Consider the following 25,918-nt stretch of genomic DNA (forward strand, 5'->3'; position numbering starts at 1 on the left):
TGTTGCCGAACTTAGTTTAGTTTGGAGATATAGCGCGGAAACAGGCCCCTCGGCCCACCGGGTCCGCGCCGACCAGCGATCCCCGTATATTAGCGCTATCCTACACACACAAGGGACAATTTTTACACTTACCAGGCCAATTAACCGACATACCTGTACGTCTTTGGAGTGGAGGCAAAACAAGAATGTCACTGTACCTGGGACCATTGAAACATACAATAAGGCAAATAAGGACAGCGAATGTTCTGTTAGGATTCCGAATAGTTCACTAGTTTGTAAAGTGTATTATCCAATCCAATGATTAAAACAAACGTTGCCCATCTATGTTGCCTGACCTGCTGAGTTACTCCAGTACTTTGTGTTCTATGCATGAATAAAATGCTGCTTTGTTCACGTTACAAATAGTTTATTTATCTGTAAACTGTAAAGTATCCAATTCTTTCTTTTTAAAGTCCACAAAAATAATATGAATGATATCACAGCCCCTTGGTAATAAAGTGAACATTTTAGAGAATTACATTTGCGTTTTTTTTGTATAATAAACACCAAAGTTATGGACAATCTTTTTTTTAAAAGGGGAACATCTGTAAATTTCATATCTACAGACAAACAGACTCACTTTCTCACTTTTTTTCTCGCACTGTCTCTCTGCCACTGGAAATAACAGAAATTAGAAGTAAAATGTGATATTTTAGTTAGGAAATAGCTTTTAAAATGTATTAATATATTTTCTTTGGGATATTAATCAAATTATACATAAAATGAAAAGATCACATTTTAATACGATTCTTTCACAAGTTCATTAGTGATAGGAGCAGAATTAAGCCATTTGGCCCATCAAGGCTACTCAATCATGGCCTATCTATCTTTCTTTATTAACCCCATTTTCCTGCCTTCTCCCCATAACCCCTGACACCCGTACTAATCAAATCTCACATCAGCTCTTGGACACAGTGAGAATGGAGAAGGTTTCATAGTAAGGCGTTCTTGCAGGATGTTTCACATGGTGTTCTTGCCCTGTGTTAACAGCGTACAACGTATCTGACTGCACATTACAATAACGGTAACTCTGGGAATCCCTTATCAGTGTTTATCACATGCAAAGCCAGGCTTAACACGATCCTCCATTATTCCACTGAAGTTGATAAACACACTCCCAAGCTGCTGCTCATTTACGGGAGAATCTTAATGTAACATTTTACTCACATACCCTTTTCTTGCCCCCCTTACCCCACCCCGGTTTCCATGGAACCTTCATTTGTCCCGTGTTGGAAGGAACTGCGGATGCTGGTTTAAACCGAAGATAGCCGCAAAAAAGCTGGAGTAACTCAGCGGGTCAGACAGCATCTCTGGAGAGAAGGAATAGGTGACGTTGCGGGTCGAGACCCTTCTTTCTGAAGAAGAGTCTTGACCTAAAAAGGTTCTGTGCCAGTAAAATGTTACATTAAGATTCTCCCATAAACCAGCAGCAGCTTGGGAGTGTGTTTATCAACTTCAGTGGAATAATGGAGGATCGTGTTAAGCCTAGTTTTGCATGTGATAAACACTGATAAGGGATTCCCAGGGTTACTGTAATTGTAAAGTGCAGTCAGATACGTTGTACGCTGTTAATACAGGGCAAGAACACTATGTGAAACTTCCTGCAAGAACGCCTTACTATCAAACCTTCTCCATTCTCACCTTGTCCAAGAGTTGATGTGAAATTTGATTAATACTGGTGTCAGGAGTTATGGGGGAAAGGCAGGAGAATGGGGTAAATAGAGAAAGATAGATCAGCCATGATTGAACGGCGGAGTACTGTTGATGGACCAAATGGCTTAATTCTGCTATCACTTATGAACTTATGAAACAATCGTATAAAACAGTTATACTTTCATTTTATGTATAATTTCGGCAGAAGGGTCTCGACCTAAAACGTCGCCTATTCCTTTTCTCCGGAGATGCTGTCTGACCCGCTGAGTTACTCCAGCTTTTTGTGTTTATCTTCATTATTCCTAGTTGATTGGCAAGGGATGTGGAGCCTAATGTTGGTGTTCAGTTTAGATAAGAAAAGGTGAGTGAAAATAGGTCTCTGGATGCTCTCCCCTCGTGTAGATTGGTGGTTATGTGTTGGAAGGAACTGCAGATGCTGGTTTAAACCAAAGGTAGACACAAAAAGCTGGAGTAACTCAGCGGGACAGGCAGCATCTCTGGAGAGAAGGAATGGGTGGCTTTTCGGGTTGAGGCCCTTCTTCAGATTGGTTATTGGTTGACAGTCCTTGCGTTTCTACCCAAACATTATTGACTAGAAATTCAATAGAGTAACAGTACTTTTTTGTAGCTTATGGAATTGCTTGTCTTTTGTGGTGAAACGTGCTAATGATTGTTTCCCTGGTCAATACCTGTCACTTGGGTCAGGCACATCTGGGCTTGAATCATCCAGGCATCTTTGTTGCAATTTCAGCACCAAATTCTTTTCTTCTTGGCCTTCCCAGCATAGTACCAGATTAACGCACCAGCTGGATAAGTTAATTAATTCCCTTTTATCCTTCGAGCGGCTTATCCCAACATCCATTATGCCAGTGCCTGATCTCATTTTCCCCATCGCTTCCACAGAATGTCCGTCCCAGATTTCCTAACTCCCACCCACCCCCGACCTCCGCAAGAAATTGCAGAGAATTGTGGATGCAGCCCAGACCATCGCACAAACCGACCTCCCTTCTGTTGACTCCATTTGTACCTCACGCTGCCTCGGCACGGCCAGCTGCATAATCAAGGACGAGTCGCACCCTGGCCACTCCCTCTTCTCCCCTCTCCCATCGGGCAAAAGGTATAGAAATGTGAAAATGCACACCTCCAGATTCAGGGACAGTTTCTTACCGACTGTAATCAGGCAACTGAACTATCCTACCATAACTAGAGAGCAGTGCTGAACTACTATCTACCTCATTGGTGACCCTCGGACTATCTTTTTTCGGACTTTACTGGCTTTACCTTGCACTAAACGTAATTCCCTTATCATGTATCTGTGCACTGTAAATGGCTCGATTGTAATCATGTATTGTCTTTCCACTGACTGGTTAGCACGCAACAAAAGCTTTTCACTGTACCCCGATACATGTGACTATAAACTAAACTGTAGCGCAGTGGTAGAGTTGCTGCCTTACAGCGAATGCAGCGCCGGAGACTCGTGTTCGATCCTGACTACGGGTGCTGTACTGTACGGGGTTTGTACGTTCTCCCCGTGACCTGCGTGGGTTTTCTCCGAGATCTTCGGTTTCCTCCCACACTCCAAAGATGTACAAGTTTGTAGGTTAATTGGCTGGGCAAATGTAAAAATTGTCCCTAGTGGGTGTAGGATAGTGTTAGTGTGCGGGGATCGCTGGGCGGCGCGGACCCTGTGAGCCGAAGGGCCTGTTTCTGCGCTGTATCTCTAAATCTAAAATCTAAATCTAAAACCCGATTCCTTCCTGTTGTTAACTCTGGGTGTCGAGGTGCAAGTGAAGTTCTTGACAGAAGACCATTCATTCCCTCAACATTATCCCATGACTGCAATCCAGCTAGCATGTTCATCAACCTTTACACAGGTGATATTTGAAATAGCACACCGGGGTGGCATGGTGGTCCAGCGGTAGAGTTGCTGTCCCACGGTGCCAGAGTCTCTGGTTCGATCCTGACCATGGGTGCTGTCTGTACAGAGTTTGTGTGTTCTCCCTGTGACTGCGTGGGTTTACTCTGGTTTCTCCCCACATTCCAAAGATGTGGTTTGTCGGCTAATTGGCTTCTGTAAACTGTCCCTAGTGTGTAGGATAGCACGGGTGTATGTGGATCGCTGTTTGGTGCGGACACAGTAGGCTGAAGGGCCTGTTTCCACATTGTATCATTGAATTAAACTAAGAAGCTGAGGTGTGGAAACTCTTGTTTTGTTTTTAAGGAGATGAGCTTCATTTTCCCATTGTTGGGGCATGCACTAAGGTCACAGCACGATCATTATCTTTCTCCCTCTCGTAATAGTCCCAGATACTAAAAGTGGGATAGCATTGATCTTGTGTAACTGGATGATCGATGGGCTGAAGGGCCATCTCTTGCGTCTCTTAACTAAACTTGTCTGTCAAAGTCGGAGCGAGGAATACCCATCGCTTTTAACGTCTCTCTTTTTAACCTTACTGGCACTTTGCTTAAAGGTTGTTGACTGTGGGTTAGTGTATGATGAGAATTGAGAATTTTGCTCTATCTGGTGACAGGAATAATAAGGGTTGGCATACCTGAAGCTTTGTAAAATCAAATTTTAAATCTTTTCAGGAAAAATGAAAAGACTCGGTGCCAACTCAGGCGGCACGGTGGCGCAGCGGTAGAGTTGCTGCCTCACAGCGCCAAAGACCCAGGTTCCATCCTGACTACGGGTGCTGTCTGTGCGCAGTTTGTACGTTCTCCCCGTGACCAGCGTGGGTTTTCACCTGGATCTCCGGTTTCCTCCCACACTCCAAAGACGTGTTAATTGTCGGTTAATTGGCTTGGAATCATTGTGAAATTGGCCCAAGAGTGTGTAGGATAGTGTCAATGTGCGGGAATCGCTGGAGAACTTGCTGAGCCAAAAGGGCCTGTTTCCGTGCTGTATCGGCGCGGCCTGGAACGTGGCAAATTCAACAGCCTGACCGCGGGAGAAGACGGCAGGGGAAGAGAAAGGCATTCTGACCTTCCATCACAGTGAGGAGGGGACTGGAGGAGACTCACTGTGATGGATGTTTCTTTTTGTTTCTTTTTGTTTGGTGTTGGTTTATGATTGCTCTTATTGTTGGACTGTGGGTAATCTTTCATTTCACTGCACATTTCTGTGTATGTGACAAATAAACTTGACTATTGACTAACTAAACTATTACACTTTGGTGTTCATGGAACTGTGTGGAAATAACATTTCACTTCATTTCATTGGGTGCCTGCAGTTCCTTGTGTCTAAATTTGATGGAAGTCCAGGTGCAGTTTTCCAAAGCTTGCCCTTGTATAATGGAACATGGAGCAAACTGATGGAACTTTGCTTTATCAGGAGCTGGTTGATTGAGTTGCCAGGGCATGTTGAACTGACAGGCACACAGGGCAGGACAGCATTAACATTCACAGAGTACAGACCACATTTTATTCGAGCCATCTGAAGAGAAAAGCACATTAATTAAACCAATTAATGAAGCACATTAATTTAACCAATTAAAGTTGCAGGGAGTTGGATGAATGAGAAGCTTGACATAATACCAAAATAAGTACTGTTGAAGGAATTAATAATGTAGCGAGAAATGAAAATGGCATTTTTGCACAGGAAACAAAAAACAAAAGTGCTTCTAAACAGCGTTGCAAATTTTGAACAGAAAAATCAGTGCTCCAGTAACTCAACAGGCCAGGCAGCGTGTGTAGGAAGGAACTGGGCTTTCTCCATCGCTGCTCCCACACTCTGGAACTCACTACCCCAAACCGTCAGAGACTCCTCCTCACTCACCACATTCAAAACATCACTGAAGTCTCACCTGTTCAGCACTGCCTTCAACCACTGAAGGTCACCTCACCTTCTTGTTCCTTTTCTCTTTGTTTACTTATTTATCTATTTCTTTTCTTTTCTATGTTTTAGTAAACCCTGTAAAGCGCCTTTGAGTGTTTAGAAAAGTGCTATATAAATGTAATGCATTATTATTATTATTATTAACTGCAGATGCTGGTTTACACTGAGGATAGACACAAAATGCTGGCAACTCAGTGGGTCATGCAGCATCTCTGGAGAACAAGGATAGGTGATGTTTCGGGTTGGAATACTTCTGTAGTGGGGTGAGGGGAGAAAGCTGGAAGGGAGGTGTGGGGTGTGAGAAAGCCAGGCAAGTGATGGGTAGATATACAGATGTGGGGGGGGGTGGGTGGATTGGCAGATGGGTGGACAAAGGCCAGAGATACAAGGAGACAAAAGAGGTGGCACAGCGGTCGAGTTGCTGCTTGACAGCGCCAGAGACCCGCGTTCGATCCTAACTGCCGGTGCTGTCTCTACGGAGATTGTTCGTTCTCCCCGTGACCCGCGTTGGTTTTCTCCGGGTGCTCCAGTTTCCTCCCACACTCAAAAGACGAACAGGTCTGTAGGTTAACTGGCTTTGGTAAAATTGTAAGTTGTCCCTAGTGTGTTAGTGTGCGGGGATCGCTGGCCGGTGTGGGTTTGGAGGGCAGAAGGGCCCGTTTCTTATGCTGTATCTCTGAACTAAACTAAAAGGCTGTGAAATAAGGAGAGACAAGGTGTGAATTATGAAGCTAGAGGAAAGGAATGTAGGCAGAAGGGGGTGGAGACGGGGATAGATGGAGAAATGGGTACACATCTAGATGGGTTACAGGGAATGTGGGGGGGAGGTGGGGGTGGGGGGTGGTGGGAGGGAGAGGGGGGGGTAGGTAATTTAAAAAAGGAAGTGTTGGTGGTTAGTTAGCCAGAATGGGCATATTCAGTGTTCATACCTTTTTTGGGTTGTAGCTTTCTGAAACAGTTATCTTGATATTGATGTCAAGATTCAAGTTGTGTTTACAGATTATTACTTTGAGTACAGTGAGAGTAAAGATTTTAAGTAAGTGTGAATGGATCCACAATGGGAACATAAAAACAAATTAAGGTTGTGGATGGGCAGCATTTGGGAATCAAATCCACTCCACTGGGGCGGCACGGTGGCGCAGCGGTAGAATCGCTGCCTCACAGCGCCAGGGACCCGGGTTCGATCCTGACTGCGGGCGCTGTCTGTACGGAGTTTGTACGTTCTCCCCGTGACCAGCGTGGGTTTTCTCCGGGTGTCCCAGATTCCACCCCCACAGTCATACAGGTGTGTAGGTTAATCGGCTTTGGCAAGAATTGTCGTGTGTAGGATAGTATTGGTGTACGGGGTGATCACTGATTGACGCGGACTCGGTGTGCCAAAGGGCATTATTTCTCTAAACTAAACTAAAAAATACTACATTTATACCAGGACACATTGAAGGGATAATCTTATGTTTAGGAAACAAACGGCCAGATGTTTGGGTGGGATTCCCATCCTGGTCCAGTGTTTAGTTTAGATATACCACACCTTCGGCCCTCTGTATCTACGTCAACCATGGATCACCCATTCACACTCGTTCTATGTTATCCCACTTTCTCATCCATTCCTTGCACTCTGCGGGAAAGCTACAGAGGGTCAATTAACCGAAAATCACGCACGATGGTGGAATATGAAAGGAAACCGGAGCGCACAGAGAAACCCCTGTGGTCACAGGGAGAACATGCAAACTCCACACAGACAGCATCCGAGGACAGGATCGAACCTGGGATCTAAACTAACAAAAGCTTTTCACTGCACCTCGTTACATATGACAATACTAAACCAATATCCAATGCAAACGTAGTAGCTTTCAATATCAAAAGCTCTGTCACCTGATAGAACACTAGGTTTGATGGATGGTCCAGCATTCAGGATGGTGTCTGTTGCCAGTGGTAGTGCCAGAGTTTAGAATAGCTTTCATTCGTCATAACTGTGCTAATGTGACAGCAACACTCTGGTTGTTTAGTTTTGAAATGATGGATACCAGGATGGTTGAAGGGAAGGTAGAAGTTTGTGTTCTGGGCATGGGAGGGTATGTTGAAGAGAATCTCTTCACTAGGACTTTATTCCTTGGAGCACAGAGGATGAGAGGAAATCTTATAGAGGTGTGTAAGACCATGAGTGGACTAGCTGGGGTAAATGCACATAATCTTTTACCCATGGTAGGGGAAACAGGAACCAGAGGGTATAGGTTTAAGGTGAAGGGGTGAAGATTTAATCAGAACCTGACAGGCAACTTTACTTTGTACACGGAGGGCAGTGGAGGCCAAGTCACTGGAAGAATTTAAGAGAGAGTTAGATAGAGCTCTGGGGGCTAGAGGAATCGGGGGATATGGGGAGAAGTTGGACACAGGTTACTGATTGTGGATGATCAGCCATGATCACAATGAATGGATGTGCTGGCTCGAAGGGCTGAATGGCCTCCCCTTGCACCTATTTTCTATGTTTCTATGTTTCTAAAAGAAATATTTATTTATTCTTACACAAAGGGTGGTGGGTGCATGGAACAAACTGCCAGAGGAAATGTTGCAGATGCTGGTTTAAACCAAAGATAGACACAAAATGCCGGAGTAACTCAGCGGGTCAGGCAGCATCTCTGGATAGAAGGAATGGGTGACGTTTCGGGTCGAGGCCCTTCTTCAGATTGAATCAGGGGAGAGGGAGATACAGAGATAAGGAAGTGCAAGGTGCGAAAACGAGACAAGGGGGATGCAGAATAGATCATTGTTAGCTAGGAGAAGGTGACAACAAAACAAACAGATAAAATGTAATCGGGGACAGGCAGACTGGTCGCAGACTGGTCGGGGTGGGGATGGAGAGAGGGAAAGCAAGGGTTACTTGAAGTTAGAGAGGTCAATGTTCTGGGGTGTAAGCTGCATTAGCGAAATATGAGGAGGTATTACTCCAGTTTGCGCTGGGCCTCACTCTGACAATGGAGGAGGCCCAGGACAGAAAGATCAGTGTGGGAATGGGAGGGGGCGTTAAAGTGTTTAACAACTGGGAGATCAGGTAGATTTAGGCGGACTGAAAGGAGGTGTTCAGAGGAGGTCGTTAAGATGGGTACTATCACAACGTTTAAAAAAACCATTTGGCCAGGTACATGGATAGGTTTAGAGAGATAAGGGCCAAACGCGGGCAGGTGAGACTAGTGTAGATGGGAAATGTTGGTCGGTGTGGGCAAGTTGGGTCGAAGGGCCTGTTTCCGCACTGTATGACTCTATGACTTTCACTAACATGCGGCTTTAAAGACGGCTTTGCCATTTACTTTGCTAAACAACAGTAACAAATCAAATCAGACTGGCCAAAAATAAGGTCAAAAGCATCCAATAACTTGAAAGAAACCAAGCCTCGGTTGAAGGAAAAATCTCTTTAAATTCACTTCTTTACTTTAAGTACAGCACAGCAACAGGCCCTTTGGCCCACCGAGTCCACACCGACCATCCATCGCCCGTTCACACTAGTTCCACACCCTCCCATTTTCTCATCCTCTCCATGAACACCGGGCGCAAGTTTTTACCGAGGCCAATCGGCCGACAAACCCGCACATCTTTGGGATGTGGGAGGAAACCGGAGCCCCCCAGAGGAAACCCACACAGGGAGAACGTGCGGGCTCCACGCGGACCGCACCCGTGGTTGGGATCAAACCAGGGCCACTGCTGCTGTAGGTACTGTAGGTAGTACAAAGAGCAAAATAGCATTGTGCAGAATATAGTATTTCACCATTGTATTGTTACTGTTACATTTTCAAAGATAAAGTCCAATGTCCACATCGAGGTAGGTTGGAAGATTAAGACTATACTCTAGCTTAATGCAGGACTGTTCAGAAGTCAAAAAACACAAGAGATGCAACTGTTCCACATTCAGGTGGTATGTACTTTCAAGCTTTGCTCTCTTCTGCCCAAAATGAGCAAGGAAATGATCAGGGCAATTAAGTTGGTTGCTTTCCCGAGGCAACATGAAGTACAATTCGAAGTTTGTAATTAAAAAGGAACTGCAGATGCTGGTTAATGCCAAAGATACACACAAAGCGCTCGAGTAACTCTATGGGCCAGGCAGCATCTCTGGAGAAAATGGATTGGTGACGTTTTGGGTCGGGGCCCTTCTACTGACTGATTGTAGCAGGGGGAGTGGAGGGGAAAACTGAAAGCAAAATGAAAAGAACGAATCGGGGCCGACAACGGATGACCTTGGGCAAGGAGGTTCCCCGACAGGCAGATTGTTGGATAGAGACCGTTGGATAGAGATTGTTGGATAGAGACCAGTGTGAGCTCCCCTTCCTTGCCATGAGTCGGCAGTGTCCGAACTGCGTCTGTGATACCAAGTGAAGTTTCTTCATCTGTGGAGTTGTTCTTTTGAAGTGCCCCTAATCGTTCTTGTTTGGCAACCCTGTTACTGAATCTGCTATTAAGGTAGACACAAACAGTTTGAAGAAGGGTCCCGACCCAGAGCGTGACCCATTCAATAGACAATAGGTGCAGGAGGAGGCCATTCGGCCCTTCGAGCCAGCACCGCCATTCAATGTGATCATGGCTGATCATTCTCAATCAGTACCCCGTTCCTGCCTTCTCCCCATACCCCCTGACTCCGCTATCCTTAAGAGCTCTATCTAGCTCTCTCTTGAATGCATTCAGAGAATTGGCCTCCACTGCCTTCTGAGGCAGAGAATTCCACAGATTCACAACTCTCTGACTGAAAAAGTTTTTCCTCATCTCAGTTCTAAATGGCCTACCCCTTATTCTTAAATTGTGGCCCCTTGTTCTGGACTCCCCCAACATTGGGAACATGTTTCTTGCCTCTAACGTGTCCAATCCCTTAATAATCTTATACGTTTCGATAAGATCTCCTCTCATCCTTCTAAATTCCAGTGTATACAAGCCTAGTCGCTCCAGTCTTTCAACACATGATAGTCCCGCCATTCCGGGAATTAACCTAGTAAACCTACGCTGCACGCCCTCAATAGCAAGGATCCTTCTCTCCATAGTTGCTGCCTGTCCCGATGAGTTACTCCATCATTTTCTGTCCATCTTTTGTGTAAACCGGTATCTGCAGTTCCTTCCTACACAAAAACTGGAGTAGCTAAGCGGGTCAGGCAGCATCTCTGGGGGGAAAGGAATGGGTGACGTTTCGGGTCGAGACCTATTGAGTCGGAAGATAGGTCGCGACACGAAATGTCACCTATTCCTTCTCTCCAGTGATGCTGCCTGACCTGCTGAGAGACTCCAGCTCTTTGTGTCTATCTCTGGTGTAAACCAGCATCTGCAGTTCCTTGCCACACATTTTGTCTGCAACTAAAGTAACTAGATTAGAACTTTCTAAAGCTCTTCCGAAATAAGAAGAGGTGTTTGGCTTATGAAGCTAATCAAAGAATGAGCAGATGAGAAAAAAAAAAATGAAAAAAGGACATAGAATGCTAGAGTAACTCAGCAGATTGGGCAGCATCTCTGGAGAACATGGATAGGTGACTTTTTGGGTCAAGGATCTTGATCGGACTAAACCTGAAATGCCGCCTATCCATGCTCTCCAGAAATGCTGCCTGACCTGCTGATTTACTCCAGCACTTTATGTGAATATACGTTTGTGTATTCACCAGTATCCACAGTTATTTGTTTCTACAAAAGACATGATGTTGAGCAGATATGACAGTAATTAAAGTAGAAAGGTGAAAATATATCGAGACTAGATTAAGATGAGATAAAGGCATTTGGCTTGTGAATACACTTAATCGAGATTTGATTCCTCGACTAACATTCCTAAAGCCACAATGAATTGAATGATTTGTTTTGGGATATAGCACGAAAACAGGCCCTTCGGCCCACCCAGCCCATGCCGACCTTCAATCACCCGTTCACATTAGTGCTATGCTGTTACCTTAGGAGGGAACGTTGATTTTGGTTCACTCAGTTTACGACCTGAGATGGGGAGAGGTACCGTGTTCATGACCATCTTCAAGAGAGCAGACAATTCTGATTGTGATAACTCCAGAAGGTCTTCAGAGCAGTCTACCATACAGAAACCTATCACACCATCTCTGTACAGTGACCAGAGACACCTGCCCAGTGAGAGAATGGGGATCTTGCCCATTAAGTGGCACATTGGACATGGTCTAGGCGGCATGGTCTAGGTATCTGGAGCAGATGTGAACTTGCTGACCCTTTGGTCCCATCAAATGTGGCGTAACGGTGCAACTGGTAGAGCTGCTGCCTCACAGCGCTAGAGCCCCGGGCTCGATCCTGACCTCTGGTGTTGTCTATGTGGAGTTTGCACATTCTCTCGGTGTCCGCGTGGGTTTCCTCCGGGCGCTCCGATTTCAATAGACAATAGGTGCAGGAGTAGGCCATTCGGCCCTTCGAGCCAGCACCACCATTCAATGTGATCATGGCTGATCATTCTTAAGAGCTCTATCTAGCTCTCTCTTGAATGCATTCAGAGAATTGGCCTCCACTGCCTTCTGAGGCAGAGAATTCCACAGATTCACAACTCTCTGACTGAAAAAGTTTTTCCTCATCTCCGTTTTAAATGGCCTACCCCTTATTCTTAAACTGTGGCCCCTGGTTCTGGATTCTTAAACTGTGGCCCCTGGTTCTGGAATGTGGATTTCATACCACATCTCAAAGACGTGCGCGTTTGTGGGTGAATTGATCCTTTGTAAATTGCCTCTGATGACAAGGGAATGGATGACAATGTGGAATAACATGGATCTAGTGTGAACGGGTGATTGATGATCGGCGTGGACTCAGTGGGCTGAAGGGCCTGTTTCCGTGCTGTATCTGTAAAACTAAAACTGAGAGGGATTTGGTAGAATTCCCCTCAAATTCGGCTGTCGGCCTTTATTTGAAAAAAACAACTATTATGTCAGTAAATCTTTTGTGTTGTTTTATTGGTAAATTGAGATGTTTCCAACCTTATGCTCCCTTGACGAGCTGATATACCAATTCCCAGTTGCTTCCTTCTCCCAGCAAATGCACCTGGGAATTCGGAATGGCTCTGGAGATGGGAATGCTCCAGAGAATCCGTAAGAAACGAAAAGGTTAATTGTGTTAATTAGATATTCCGATGTTTTTCTTTATTTGAACAATACCTACTTTGTGAATGAGCTGAGCTCTGTAACGCGGGCTGGATTTATTATGCCCATGCACAATGTCCTGATTCTCCAAGGCAAAACTCTTCTGGAAAGAACAGACCTCCTCGCCTAGTGAGAAAACGCTCCCTTCTGAGCTGACTTTGATGCACAATACTTGCCCACGACAGGTGTTTGCTCTGTGGTAATCTCTTGCCTTTCAGAGGGCATAACTCTTTAAGACCGCGTGACCTAGGCGTAGAATTTGGCCGCTCGGCCCTTCAAGTCTGCTCCGCCTTAACGACAGAGGATCCGTGGCACGGCGGCGCAGTGGTTGCTGCCTCACAGCGCCAGAGACCCGGTTCGATCCTGACGACGGGTGCTGTCTGTACGGAGTTTGTCGTCTTCTCACCGTGACCGCGTGGGTTTTCTCCGGGCGCTCTGGTTTCCTCCCACACTCCAAAGACTTACAGGTGTGTGTGTTATTTGGGTTCGTAAAATTGTAAACTGCCCCTAGTGTGCGTCGGGTAGTGTTAATGTGCGGGGATCGCTGGTCGGCGCGGACCCGGTGGGCAGAAGGTCCTGCTTCTGTGCGTTATCTGTAAACTAAAGTAAACCCTCTAATCTTTGACATTTCCACCCGAGGGGAGAAAGGTTCTGACTGTCAAAGTCAGATTTGCTACTTTGTCTTCGAAGTGGATGTAATATTAAATGATTTAGCATTTTAAGTACAACATATGTACTTTGCCCTGTGCTTGGCACATGCAGCCGGTGGGTTTATGATATTAATTTTTTCTGAGCAAAATTGATTATGTTGGAAGACAAAATCAAGTCATAGAGGACCCATTGACTAAGTCGAAAAATTATCAGTGGGAAGAAGTGGTCTTTGTTTCCCTCACCCTGAGACAGGGTATGACTAACCAGGTCGTTTAAGTGTCAAATGAACCCAACCTCACCATGAACTTTTTGCTGAGAGAACCCACTTGTGAAAAGGCTGTTGAGAAAAGATGCAACAAAGAAAATACACAGGAGAAATGTGCAACCTTTTTGACTGAACAATGCAGGGCTATGAAATATGAAGTTCCATCTGTTACGTTAATTATGTCAGAACCAGCCCGGATTTTTTTTCTCTCCGTTCAAGCTAAAAAACGATCTACTTGATCTCTTTGTCTCTGAGAATTGCCATGTAGCTGAGAAAGCAAATATTAATTGTTCAGATAAGTATAAGATTGGAAAATGAGATCTTGGTAAATCTAATTACCTTGGAGGATTAAATTATTGAATGATGGTTCATTAAGTACTGTGCAATTATGTTGTTCCTTTCATTTACTTACATTATATAGTTGCTGGTGGTGCTTAAATCTTTAAAAAAATTCAGATTTTAACTTAAATATTTAATTTTTAATTCCTTGATGAATAATTATTGCCTGAATGCTACAGGGTAGTAAATAAATTTGCATCTCGTTTCACCAAGATTCTTGCCGGCATCTCACTGTGCATTAAATACTGATTATTCTGAATCAATTTATAATTTGTATCCTTACTTAAAACTTTTTTTTGCATTTTCCATTCATTATTTAGAGTTAATTAGTGGAAGGGACATAAACTGCTCAATTCTTCAGGCATTGATTAGATGGGTCGAGAAAGGCACAGATTAATAAAGCCATACAGTGTGGAAACACACTTGCCCACCCTGACTAATGTGCCCCATCTACACTAGTCCCACCTGCCTGCATTTGGCCAATACCCCTCTAAACCTATCCTATCCATGTATTTGGCTAAATGTTTGCTCCATCTACACTAGTCCCACCTGCCTGCATTTGGCCAATATCCCTCTAAACTTATCCTATCCATGTATTTGGCTAAATGTTTCTTTAGCGTTGTGATAATATATGCCTCAACCACCTCTCCTGGTAGTTTGTTCTATACACTCACCATCCTTTGTGTTTATAAACCAAAGTTACCCCTCTGGTTCCTATTAAATTTTTCCCTGCTTACCTTGAATGTATGTAATAGGGCGGCACGGTAGCGCAGCGGTAGAGTTGCTGCTTTACAGCGAATGCAGCGCCGGAGACTCAGGTTCGATCCTGACTACGGGTGCTGCACTGTAAGGAGTTTGTACGTTCTCCCCGTGACCTGCGTGGGTTTACTCCGAGATCTTCGGTTTCCTCCCACACTCCAAAGACGTACAGGTATGTAGGTTAATTGGCTGGGTAAATGTAAAAATTGTCCCTAGTGGGTGTAGGATAGTGTTAATGTACGGGGATCGCTGGGCGGCACGGACTTGGAGGGCCGAAAAGGCCTGTTTCCGGCTGTATGTATATGATATGATATGATATGATATGTCTTTTTTTAGTTTAGTTTCGAGATTACAGCGCGGAAACAGGCCCTTTGGCCCACCGGGTCCGCGCCAACCAGCGATCCCCGAATATTAACACTATCCTACACACACTAGGGACAATTTTTACATTTACCAAGCCAATTTACCCACATACCTGTACGTCTTTGGAGTGTGGGAGGAAAACGAAGATCTCGGAGAAAGCACGCGCGGTCACGGGGAGAACGTACAAACTCCGTACAGACAGCGCCCGTAGTCAGGATCGAACCTGGTTCTCCGGCGCTGCAAGTGCTGTAAGGCAGCAACTCTACCGCTGCGCCACCGCGCCGCACTTTCCCTTCTTTGGTTCTCGATTCCCCTACTCTGGGTAAAAGAGCATTCCTCTCATGATTTTGTACACTTGTGCAAGATCACCCCTCAGCCTCCTGCCCTCCAAGGAATAAATTCCTAGCCTGCTCAACCTCTCCCTATAGCTCGTGTCCTGGCAACGTCCTCGTTCATCTTCTCTGCACCTTTTCCAGCTTAACAACATCTTTCCTATAACATGGTGACCAAAGCTGAACACAATAGTCTAAATGTGGCCTCACCAGTGTCTTATCCAACTGTAACACGACCTCCCAACTTCTATACTCAAAGGCAGAGGCAGTCAGCGTGGATTTTTTAGGGGAAGGTCATGCATCACCAAGCTGATGAACATTTTGGAGAGACATTGGGAAGGCTCGTTAGGGTGGTGCTTCTGATGTGATCTACATGGATTTCAGCAATGCCTTTGACAAGGTTCTCCATACGGTGTGTATATTTCTGGTCACAGCCTTACAAGAGGAAGTGTGATCGATCGCTCTGGAGAGGATGCAAAGGGGATTTACAAAGATGTTTCCAGGGCTGGGAATTTGTCATTATGGGCAACGATTCGAGAAGTCAGGGTTGCTTTCTTCAGAACACCGGAGATATTTGCAACAAAGGAAGCCTGGATAAGATAAGAACATTTTCCTTAAAAAGAGGGATTTAGAATCCATGAAAGTGGTGACACAGGTCGCCAGGGCAGTGAACAAGGTGTCTGGCATGTTTTCCGTCATCAGTCAGTATATTGAGTATAGGGGACACAAGGAATTCCAGATGTTGGGATCTTAAGCTGAACGCAGTGCTGGTTGGTTAGGCAGCATCTGTGGAGAGAACGGACGTGCGACATTTTGGGTTTGGACCATTCTTCAGAGTCAAGATGGATCCTGACCCTAAAATGTCGCCTCTCCATTGAGTCTCGAGAAGCACCCTGATCTGAAACGTCGCCCATCCGTTCCCTCCACGGATGCTGCCTGACCCATTGAGTTACTCCAGCACTTTGTGTTGTGTACTGAGTCCAAGAACTGGGATGGGAGATTACAGCTGTACGAGACATTACTAGAGCCACATTTGGAGGACTGTGTGCAGTTATCAGCGAGAGGATGAATATCACGCAAAGGTGCGGAAAAAAGATTTATGAAGATTTTCCCGAGTCTAGAAGGCTTGAGTTATAAGGAAAGGCCGGATAGGTTTGTATTTCCTGGAGGGCAGAAGGGTGAGGGGTGACTTCACAGAGGTTTAGTAAATTATTTGGGACATTGATTTGGTGAAGTCCTTTCCACAGGGTAGGGGAGTCTAAGAGTAGAGGACATACGTTTAAGGAAGGAGGGAGGGGGGGGGGGGGGGGAATTTAAGAGACCTGAGGGGCAATTTGTTTTACACAGAGGGTGGTGTGTATATGGGGCACAGAGTGGTAGAGGTGGGTAGAATTGTGACATTTTGAAAGACACTTGGACAGAAAAGGTTTGGTGGGATATTGGTCAGATGCAGGCTCGTGGGATGGCTTAGTTGCAGGTCGCCAACCCAGGAGATAACTACTTGAGATTTGACTACAAGTTACTCGCCTTCTCACTATCCCTGGCATGATAACAATGCCCCCTTCTTTATTAGTTCACGTGCTAGAGGTTTTAGTTTTTCAATCTTGCACGGTGGCGCGGCGGTAGAGTTGCTGCCTCACAGCGCCAGAGAACCGGGTTCGATCCCGACTGCGGGTGCTGTCTGTATGGAGTTTGTACGTTCTCCCCGTGACCCTGTGGGTTTTCCAGATGCTCCCCTTTCGCTCCCACCCCACCTTCTAAAGACGTGCAGGCAGGTCTGTAGGTTAATTGGCTTTGTTAACATTGTAGATTGTCCCTAGTGAGTAGGATAGTGCTAGTGTTCGGGTTTATCGCCGGTCAACACGGACACGGTGGGCCGCGGTGGGCCTATTTCTGCCCTGTATGCGTCAAGTCAGTGTAAAGTCAGAGCGGCATGCTTTTGGGAAGCATGGAACGATCCAGCTAAACTGTTCCGCTCCAAACACTGGATTATCTATCATACTCTCTCGTGTTCCTCGCAAGAAAAATAATTCTGGTTTCATATGAAATTCGTCAAGCATTCCTCAGTGGATTTTGGTGTTTGATTTCTTTAGTGCAAGATTTGGCTTTTTTGGGGTTGCGATATAAAATCACACTGATCTCTTCGGTAAGAATACCACGCTGTAGGGAGGAACTGCAGGTGCTGGTTTACACCGAAGACGGACACAGAATGCTGGAGTAACTCAGCGGGACGGGCGGCATCTCTGGAGAGAAGGTATGGGCGACGTTTCGGGTCGAGTCCCTTCCTCAAAACAGTTTGTTAGACAGAGGAGGAGCTCTCTGTTGTCCTAGAACTGATCGGGGTGCTACCAGGCAGGTCAAATGTCTCCTCAATGAAGATGAATGAAGAAAATCTCCGCTGCAGAGCAAGATGGTGGGCGTTGAAGCTGCGGTATTGAAATTGTGATGGTAACTCTGCCAACACAGCACTTCTTCACTCATCACTGTCAAACCGCCGCTCCAGCCATTCTCCCCATGGAGATCAATCAAAGGCCCAATGCTGGATGTTAAAACAACACTTGTATCTTCTTCAATTAGTTGTTTAGGCACTTGAAAATCAGGGCAAGGATCAAGGCAGCTGATGGAACTTCATACCACACGCCCACAGAGAAATGGTCATTGTGGTCATCATAATAAAGGGGCAGAGTTCACCCCAAAAATTGGCAGCATGCTGATTAATTTGGTGAATGGTTTCACCGTATGGGGGAAAAAGAAACCTGATTGTTATTAAATAACTAGACCAAGTGGACCCGTTGGGCCCAAACCTCTCCTGCATTTGTGCAGCACCCTCACCTTCTCCTCCCTCCCTCCCTCCCTCCCTCCCTCCCTCCCTCCCTCCCTCCCTCCCTCCCTCCCTCCCTCCCATGGGTTTTCTCCAGGTGCTCTGGTTTCTTTCCACATTTCAAAGACGTGCGAGTTTGTAGGTGAATTGGCTTCTGTAAATTTCCCCTAGGGTGTAGGATAGAACCAGTGTACAGGTGATCGCTGGTCGGCTCGGACTCAACGGGCTGAAAGGCCTGTTTCCATGCTGCATCTCTAAACTAAACTAAAATATCGTTTTTTGATAATGTCCGGACTCGTTTCAGTGATTGCAAACTGAGAGGGACTTGAATGCTTCTAAATTTCCTACAATTGCATAACACAGCAGAGACAAGCAGTCAGGAAAGATATGTTTAATGAATAATGCAGTAAAAACTATATTGCAACTATATTTGGCGGCACGGTGGCGCATCGGTAGAGTTGCTGCCTGACAGCACTTGCAGCGCCGGAGACCCAGGTTCAACCCCGACTACGGGCGCTGTCTGTACGGAGTTCGTACGTTCTCCCCGTGACCGCGTGGGTTTTCTCTGAGATCTTCGGTTTCCTCCCACACTCCAAAGACATACAGGGTATGTAGGTTAATTGGCTTGGTATAGTGTAAAAATTGTCCCTAGTGTGTGCAGCCTTGTGTTAATGTGCGAGGATCGCTGGTCGGTGGGCCGAAGGGCCTGTTTCCGCGCTGTATCTCTGAACTAAACTAAACAATGTGGATAAATGGACTGGCACCACTTACTAAATGTATTTACATGAAGCCAGCAAGCTGAATCAACATTGTGTGGCAGATCGAAGGAGTTGAGAAGCAGGTGTACAGAGTTCCTTTCAGAGCAAACACACAAGACAGATGTTTCTGTGGTTCAAATTAATTTGCTACAGTCATTCTGTTAATCTTTAGCAACTTGTTGATTGGCATTTTGCAGGCACATTTTTGGAAAACTCCCAAAGCCGTTTGAACACAGGCAGTTCATCGCTGGCAGTGAAAGCAAACAGTCCAGGCTCAAAGTCGAGTATTGTACTGGGAAAAGAGCCAAGATTTAAATTAGACAATAACCTCTGATCTGTATATTGCCTCCATTCTTCAGCTGCAGGCAAAGTGATTTGTTTTAATATAGTCAGCCCTGCAGCATATTATAGACTGATGTATGAGCCAATGCTCAACAATACATGTTTCTCAAATTTATATAGATTGGAACACTGGTTTGCAATGCCCTGGTGCAGGTTGTGCAAACATTAACCAGCACCTGGTTTAATATTTCCTGTTTTAAAACATTTTTTAAAAAGCTGATGCCTAACTGTGTACGAATAATTGAATGATTAAAATAGAACAGCGCCATTCACTTTTTAAATTTTTTTTTATTTGGAAACTCTCCAAGTTATTTTAATTATCCTTAGTTTGTAAATTATAATTGGCTCTGAGACCCAAGTGATAATATTTGAATTATCCAGGTTTTGTGCCATTGTGTGACAAAATGTAAATTTGCCTTTTGATTAAATTTTGATGTACTTTAATACAGAGTAATTCTGCAATCCATAATTTGGAACTCCCCCCTTGCCGCTCTTGAAATTCACTGAAGTGAAGTGGGAGTTAATATTATGTTTTCCCCACTGTAAATGTGAGCATTGACGTTCATACGTTCTAGGAGCACAATTAGGCCATTCGGCCCAACAAGTCTACTCCGCCATTCAATCATGCCTGATCTATCTCTCCCTCTCAACTCCATTCTCCTGACTTCTCCCCGTAACCCCTGACACCCGTACTAATCAAGAATCTGTCAATCTGCACCTTAAAAATATCCACTGACGTCAGTGGCAAAGAATTGCACAGATTCACCGCCCTCTGACTAAAGGAATTCCTCCTCATCTCTTTTCTGAAGGTTCGTCCTTTTATTCTGAGGCTGTGGCCTCTGGTCCTAGACTCTCCCACTAGTCTCTTCTTCGCATCCACTCTATCACTGGCAGCCAAACAGGAAAGAATCCCCTTTTATTGCTACTCTTTGTCTTCTGCCAACCAACCAACCTGCTATTGCCGGATGGAGTTACTCACTTGCGAAAGAAAAAAAGACTAATTTTTCCCTTTCTGTGCCAACCCAATCTAACGTGCAACAGGACTATTCCAAGTTCTGCTGAGTTACTCCAGCATTTTGTCATACCAAGTTCAGCCTGTAGGCTCCCGAAATGAAGGGTGGTAGTTGCAATGTTGCGTGATTTTTCTTTCTACCTCCGTCCCAACAGGTGCAGCCAATAAACAACATCTCTGGCCATCTGTGTAGGAAGGAACTGCAGATGCTGGTTGAAATCAAAGGCAGACACAAAATGCTGGAGTAACTCAGCGGGCCAGGCAGCATCTCTGGAGAGAAGGAATGGGTGACGTTCCGGGTCGAGACTTCGGGTATGGAAAAGGGTCTCGACACGAAGCGTCACCCATTCCTTCTCTCCACAGATGCTGCCTGTCCCAATAGACAATAGGTGCAGGAGGAGGCCATTCGGCCCTTCGAGCCAGCACCGCCATTCAATGTGATCATGGCTGATCATTCTCAATCAGTACCCCGTTCCTGCCTTCTCCCCATACCCCCTGACTCCACTATCCTTAAGAGCTCTATCTAGCTCTCTCTTGAATGCATTCAGAGAATTGGCCTCCACTGCCTTCTGACGCAGAGAATTCCACAGATTCACAACTCTCTGACTGAAAAAGTTTTTCCTCATCTCAGTTCTAAATGGCCTACCCCTTATTCTTAAACTGTGGCCCCTTGTTCTGGACTCCCCAACATTGGGAACATGTTTCCTGCCTCTAACGCTGAGTTACTCCAGCATTTTTCTGTCTACTCTCTGGTCATCTGCCATGTTTCGGGTTTAGAAGAATGGGCAACAATTCCTGGCCAGTGGAGTGCCTATCGACCTAGAAGTAAAGACCATACCTGCCTTTCTTGCAAGCACCATTGAGATTCTGCTTCTCGGTAGCTCGGTAGAGGGTGGTGGGTGGCTGGAATAGGCAGCCAGGGTGGAGGCAGACACAATAGCTGGCAGTCGAGGCTCCCAGATGGGCATATGGACATGCTGGGAATGGAGGGGTGTGGATCTAAAAACCTCTACGTCTGTGGAGTGTGGGAGGAAACCGGAGCACTTGATCACGGGGAGATGATACAAATTCCGTTCAGATGGCTCCCGTAGTCAGGATTGAACCTGGGTCTCTGTCACTGAACGGCAGCAACTCTACCACTGTGCCACCGTGCCGCCCTTTGTTGGCACACACAGCCATCAAATTTGCTAGCATTTCTCTGCAACATTCAGTCCAAGGGGCGAACAAATGGCATCACCATGGAATGTGTCATTCTGTTGCTCCATCTCACACAAAGCTCGGTGCAAAGGGGCAGCACGGTGGCGCAGCGGTAGAGTTGCTGCCTTGCAGCGCCGGAGACCCGGGTTCCATCCTGACTACGGGTGCTGTCTGCACGTTCTCACCGTGACCTGCGTGGGTTTTCTCCGGGTGCCCTGATTTCCTCCCACACTCCAAAGACGTACAGGTTTGTAGGTTATTTGGCTTTGGTAAAATGGAAAATCATCCTTCGTGTGCAGGAAGGATAGTGCGAGTGTACTATCGCCGATCGCTGGTCGGTGCGGTCTCGGTGGGTCGAAGGGCCTGTTATCGCGCTGTATCTCTAAAGTCTAAATCTGAAAGGCAGGCACATTGTTGTATTTTACAGTAATAATATAGTTAATATTTTCCATCTGTGCTTAAAAGCGAACATAAATGCAGGTTGACAAGCATACAAACCAGCAAACTGTGGCCTGGATATGGTAATGGATCTAATTTTCAGGTACCTTTTTATTTCTGAGCATTAAAATTCTGTTTCATTTCTAAGTGGACACAGGGTATTTCTGCACTATTAGATGGGTTGCAGATTACATGTGCACGGGATTATTTTGTTCCTAAAATGGATGCCACTCAGTTTTATCTTGAACCTTTGGCAACACTGAGGAAGATTAAAATCGAGGAACATAAATAGACAATAGGTGCAAGAGTAGGCCATTTGGCACTTCGAGCCAGCACCGCCATTCAATGTGATCATGACTGATCATCCGCAATCAGTACCCCGTTCTTGCCCTCTCCCCATACTCCCTGACTCTGCTATCATTAAGAGTTCTATCTAACTCTCTCTTGAAAGCATCCAGAGAATCGGCCTCCACTGCCTTCTGAGGCAGAGAATTCCACAGATACACAACTCTCTGACTGACAAAGTTTTTCCTCATCTCCGTTCTAAATGGCCTACCCCTTATTCTTAAACTGTGACCCCTGGTTCTGGACTCCCCCAACATTGGGAACATGTTTCCTGCCTCTAGCGTGTCCAATCCCTTAATAATTAATGTTTCAATAAGATCCCCTCTCGTCCTTCTAAAGCCCAGTCGCTCCAGTCTTGACAGGGACACGGCAGCATCTCTGGAGAAAAGGAATGGGTGGCATTTTGGGTCGAGACCCTTCTTCAGACTGAGAGTCAGGGGAGAGGGAGACATAGAGAGATGGACGGGTAAGGTGTGAAAACGACAGATCAAAGAGAACAATGTTCAAGGAAATGTAGAATGGTACATTGTTAGCTGAGGGGAAGGTGATAAACTTGTTCACTTAAATTTAATTTTCTCTATGCTTGCTTTAAGTGTGAATCTCCTTTACCAATATAAAATAATTTAGGATTTTCTTATGCATCTCTTTTAACTTGGCCCCAGAAGTATCTTTCGGCAAGTTTACCCATATTGGTCACTGTAACGACTTGGGACAAAGGAAGAACTTTGTTTAAGGGGGATTTGTACAAAGCCACGTGATTGATGGTTAGAATTTGCAATTCAGTCAGACAGTTTGCCCAAGAACACAAAGTGGGGCTGATACGAAACAATGGTTATTAGCAAACAGCTGTGCAGGCTTCTTCTGCATTCACATGGCCCTTTCCTTAAAAAAAAAAGTTGCCGTTTGAGTTCGATTTGTCAGTGTTCAAATTGTCAGAGACTGCAGGTAATTGGAATCGGCTGGCTCTGTCCGAAGAAGGCTCTGTCCTGAGAAGGCACGGTGGCTCAGCGGTAGAGTTGCTGCCTCACAGCGCCAGAAACCTGGGTTCGATCCTGACTACAGGTGCTGTCTGTACACGGTTACCTTCCCAGAAGGACCACAGTCAGACTGAAGGCCGGCTCCCTGAAGGCATTGAACATGGACAATAATTTTTTTCTTGGGCTTCAATGCCCAAATCCCATAATTTGAGTTAATCATAAAAAGTGTGTCTGTGTCTTTCTGTGTCTTTCTCTCTGTGTCTGTGTGTGTGTGTGTGTGTGTCTGTGTCTGTGTGTGTGTGTGTGTGTGTGTGTGTGTGTGTGTCTGTCTGTCTGTGTGTGTGTGTGTGTGTGTGTGTGTGTGTGTGTGTGTGTGTGTGTGTGTGTGTGTGTGTGTGTGTGTGTGTGTGTGTGTGTGTGTGTGTGTCTCTATGTGTGTGTGTGTGTGTCTCCATGTGTGTGTGTCAGTGTGTCTGGGTCTTTCTCTGTGTGTGTGTGTGTGTGTGTGTGTGTGTGTGTCTCTGTGTGTGTGTCTGTGTGTGTGTGTGTCTCCATGTGTGTGTGTGTGTGTCTGGGTCTTTCTGTGTGTGTGTGTGTCTCTGTGTGTGTGTGTGTGTGTCTCCATGTGTGTGTGTCAGTGTGTCTGGGTCTTTCTGTGTGTGTGTGTCTGTGTGTGTGTGTGTGTGTGTCTGTGTGTGTGTGTGTGTGTGTGTGTGTGTGTCAGTGTGTCTGGGTCTTTCTGTGTGTGTGTGTCTGTGTGTGTGTCTGTGTGTCTGTGTGTCTGTGTGTGTCAGTGTGTCTGGGTCTTTCTGTGTGTGTGTCTGTGTGTGTGTGTGTGTGTGTGTGTCTGTGTGTGTGTGTGTCAGTGTGTCTGGGTCTTTCTGTGTGTGTGTGTGTGTGTCTGTGTGTGTGTCTATTTTAAGATTCTTAGGAAGGAACTGCAGATGCTGGTTTACCCCAAAGATAGACACAAAATGCTGGAGTAACTCAGCGGGACAGGCAGCATCTCTGGAGAGAAGGAGTGGGTGCTGTTTCGGGTCGAGAACCTTCTTCAAGGTACAGCCCACCCTGCTAATTTAGCTCGGCAATTACATTTTTTGTACCATTTTTCTCCCGAAATGTCACCCAGCACCAGAGACTCTGGTTCGATCCTGACTTCGGGTGCTGTCTGTACAGAGTTTGTACATTCACCCCGTGACCGCGTGGGTTTTCTCTGGGTGCTCCGGTTTCCTCCCACACTCCAAAGACTTGCGGCTTTGTAGGTTAATTGGCTTCAGTAAAAATTGTCCCTCGTGCGTAGGATGGTGCTAGTGTAGAGGGATCGCTGGCCGGTGTGGAATCGGAGGGGTCATAGGGCCTGTTTCTACACTGCATCTCCAAACTAAACCAAATGCTTCACTGCGGAACAGAATATTAAGGCATGTGACTACATTGCCATTTCCTGTGCAATGGGTTGGCATGAGTGTGTGTAAAATGAGTAAAGTGCAAAAAGAAAATTGTGAAACTGTCAGTGTCAGTGTGAGTACTTCAGTGAAACCGAAGTTCATGAATAATGAAAGTAAACTTTGGAATTGAATAGCATGATCCAATCACGTGATATAATTATTTATATATATGTATCTATGTGTGTCTGTGTGTGTGTGTATATATGTATATGTGTGTATGTTATATAGTTGTATATGTGTATATATGTATACATATATGTATAAATAAAATAATATCACGTGATTGGCTCATGCTAATGAATATATATATATATATATATATATATATATATATATATATATATATATATAGAAAAAATACTAGAATTCATATATATATATATATATATATATATATATATATATATATATATATATATATATTCGACTTTCATTTCAACGGGAAAGTGATAAAATGTGACAACACAGAACCCAAAAGCTGACATGTATTGGCAGTAAGACGAGGTTTAAATTACAAGCCTGATATAAGCTACTTGGCAATCGAGCAACTATTTCTTTAGCGTATAACCAATAAAGCTTCACTCAAATTAGGGGTGATTTGCCACTGGCTTTCTGCCATGTTGTAATTGAACTGTGGTATAGACGTGAACTGTATAAGAACATGATTGCAAACCCAATTGTCAAACAATTTAAAGAATTCTAGTATTTTTTCTATAATTGAGAGGTCTAATGAAGCCTATCCAAACAAAGAGATGGATCTGATACGAATACGTGGAGGGAACCCAGTGCCCAATCCTTCTCTCCAGAGATGCTGCCTGACCCGCTGTGTTACTCCAGTGTCTATCTTCGGTGTAAATCAGCATCTGCAGTTCCTTCCAACACAAAGTGAAACCATGCACAGTTCTCATTTGCCTACGACACTCCAAGTCATATGAGTTGCTTCACCACAGTTAATAATACTTGTGGGTGTGATCCCTTATACCCAGTGGCACAGAATGAAGCGTTTGCCAAACTTGTGGCACAGCGGTAGAGCTGCTGCCTCACAGCGCCAGAGACCCGGGTTCCATCCTGACTTCGGGTGCTGTCTGTGTGTATTCTACACGTTCTCCCTGTGACTGCGAGGGTTTCCTCCAGAAGCCCTGGTTTCCTCCCACATCCCAAAGACGTGCAGGTTTGTAGGTCAATTGGCGCTCTGTAAATTGTCCCTAGTGTGTAGGATAGAACGAGTGCACGGGCTGATCGCT

At 45.3% G+C, this 25,918-nt stretch overlaps 1 protein-coding gene across 3 annotated transcripts in view; it reads left to right on the plus strand.

The window, feature by feature from the left end:
• tox3 (TOX high mobility group box family member 3) overlaps positions 1–25,918 on the plus strand; it is a 112,930-nt gene that overhangs the window by 16,972 nt on the left and 70,040 nt on the right. Inside the window, exon 1 of one of the 3 annotated variants that reach the window (XM_078401636.1) lies at positions 22,605–22,718. The exons of the other annotated variants lie outside the window; for them this stretch is intronic. The gene's annotated coding sequence lies outside the window, so the exon portion shown is untranslated. Of the gene's footprint in view, positions 1–22,604; positions 22,719–25,918 lie in introns of those variants that run through there. 3 annotated transcript variants of the gene reach the window in all.

Source organism: Rhinoraja longicauda, chromosome 6 (assembly GCF_053455715.1).
Source record: "Rhinoraja longicauda isolate Sanriku21f chromosome 6, sRhiLon1.1, whole genome shotgun sequence".
NCBI lineage: Eukaryota > Metazoa > Chordata > Chondrichthyes > Rajiformes > Arhynchobatidae > Rhinoraja > Rhinoraja longicauda.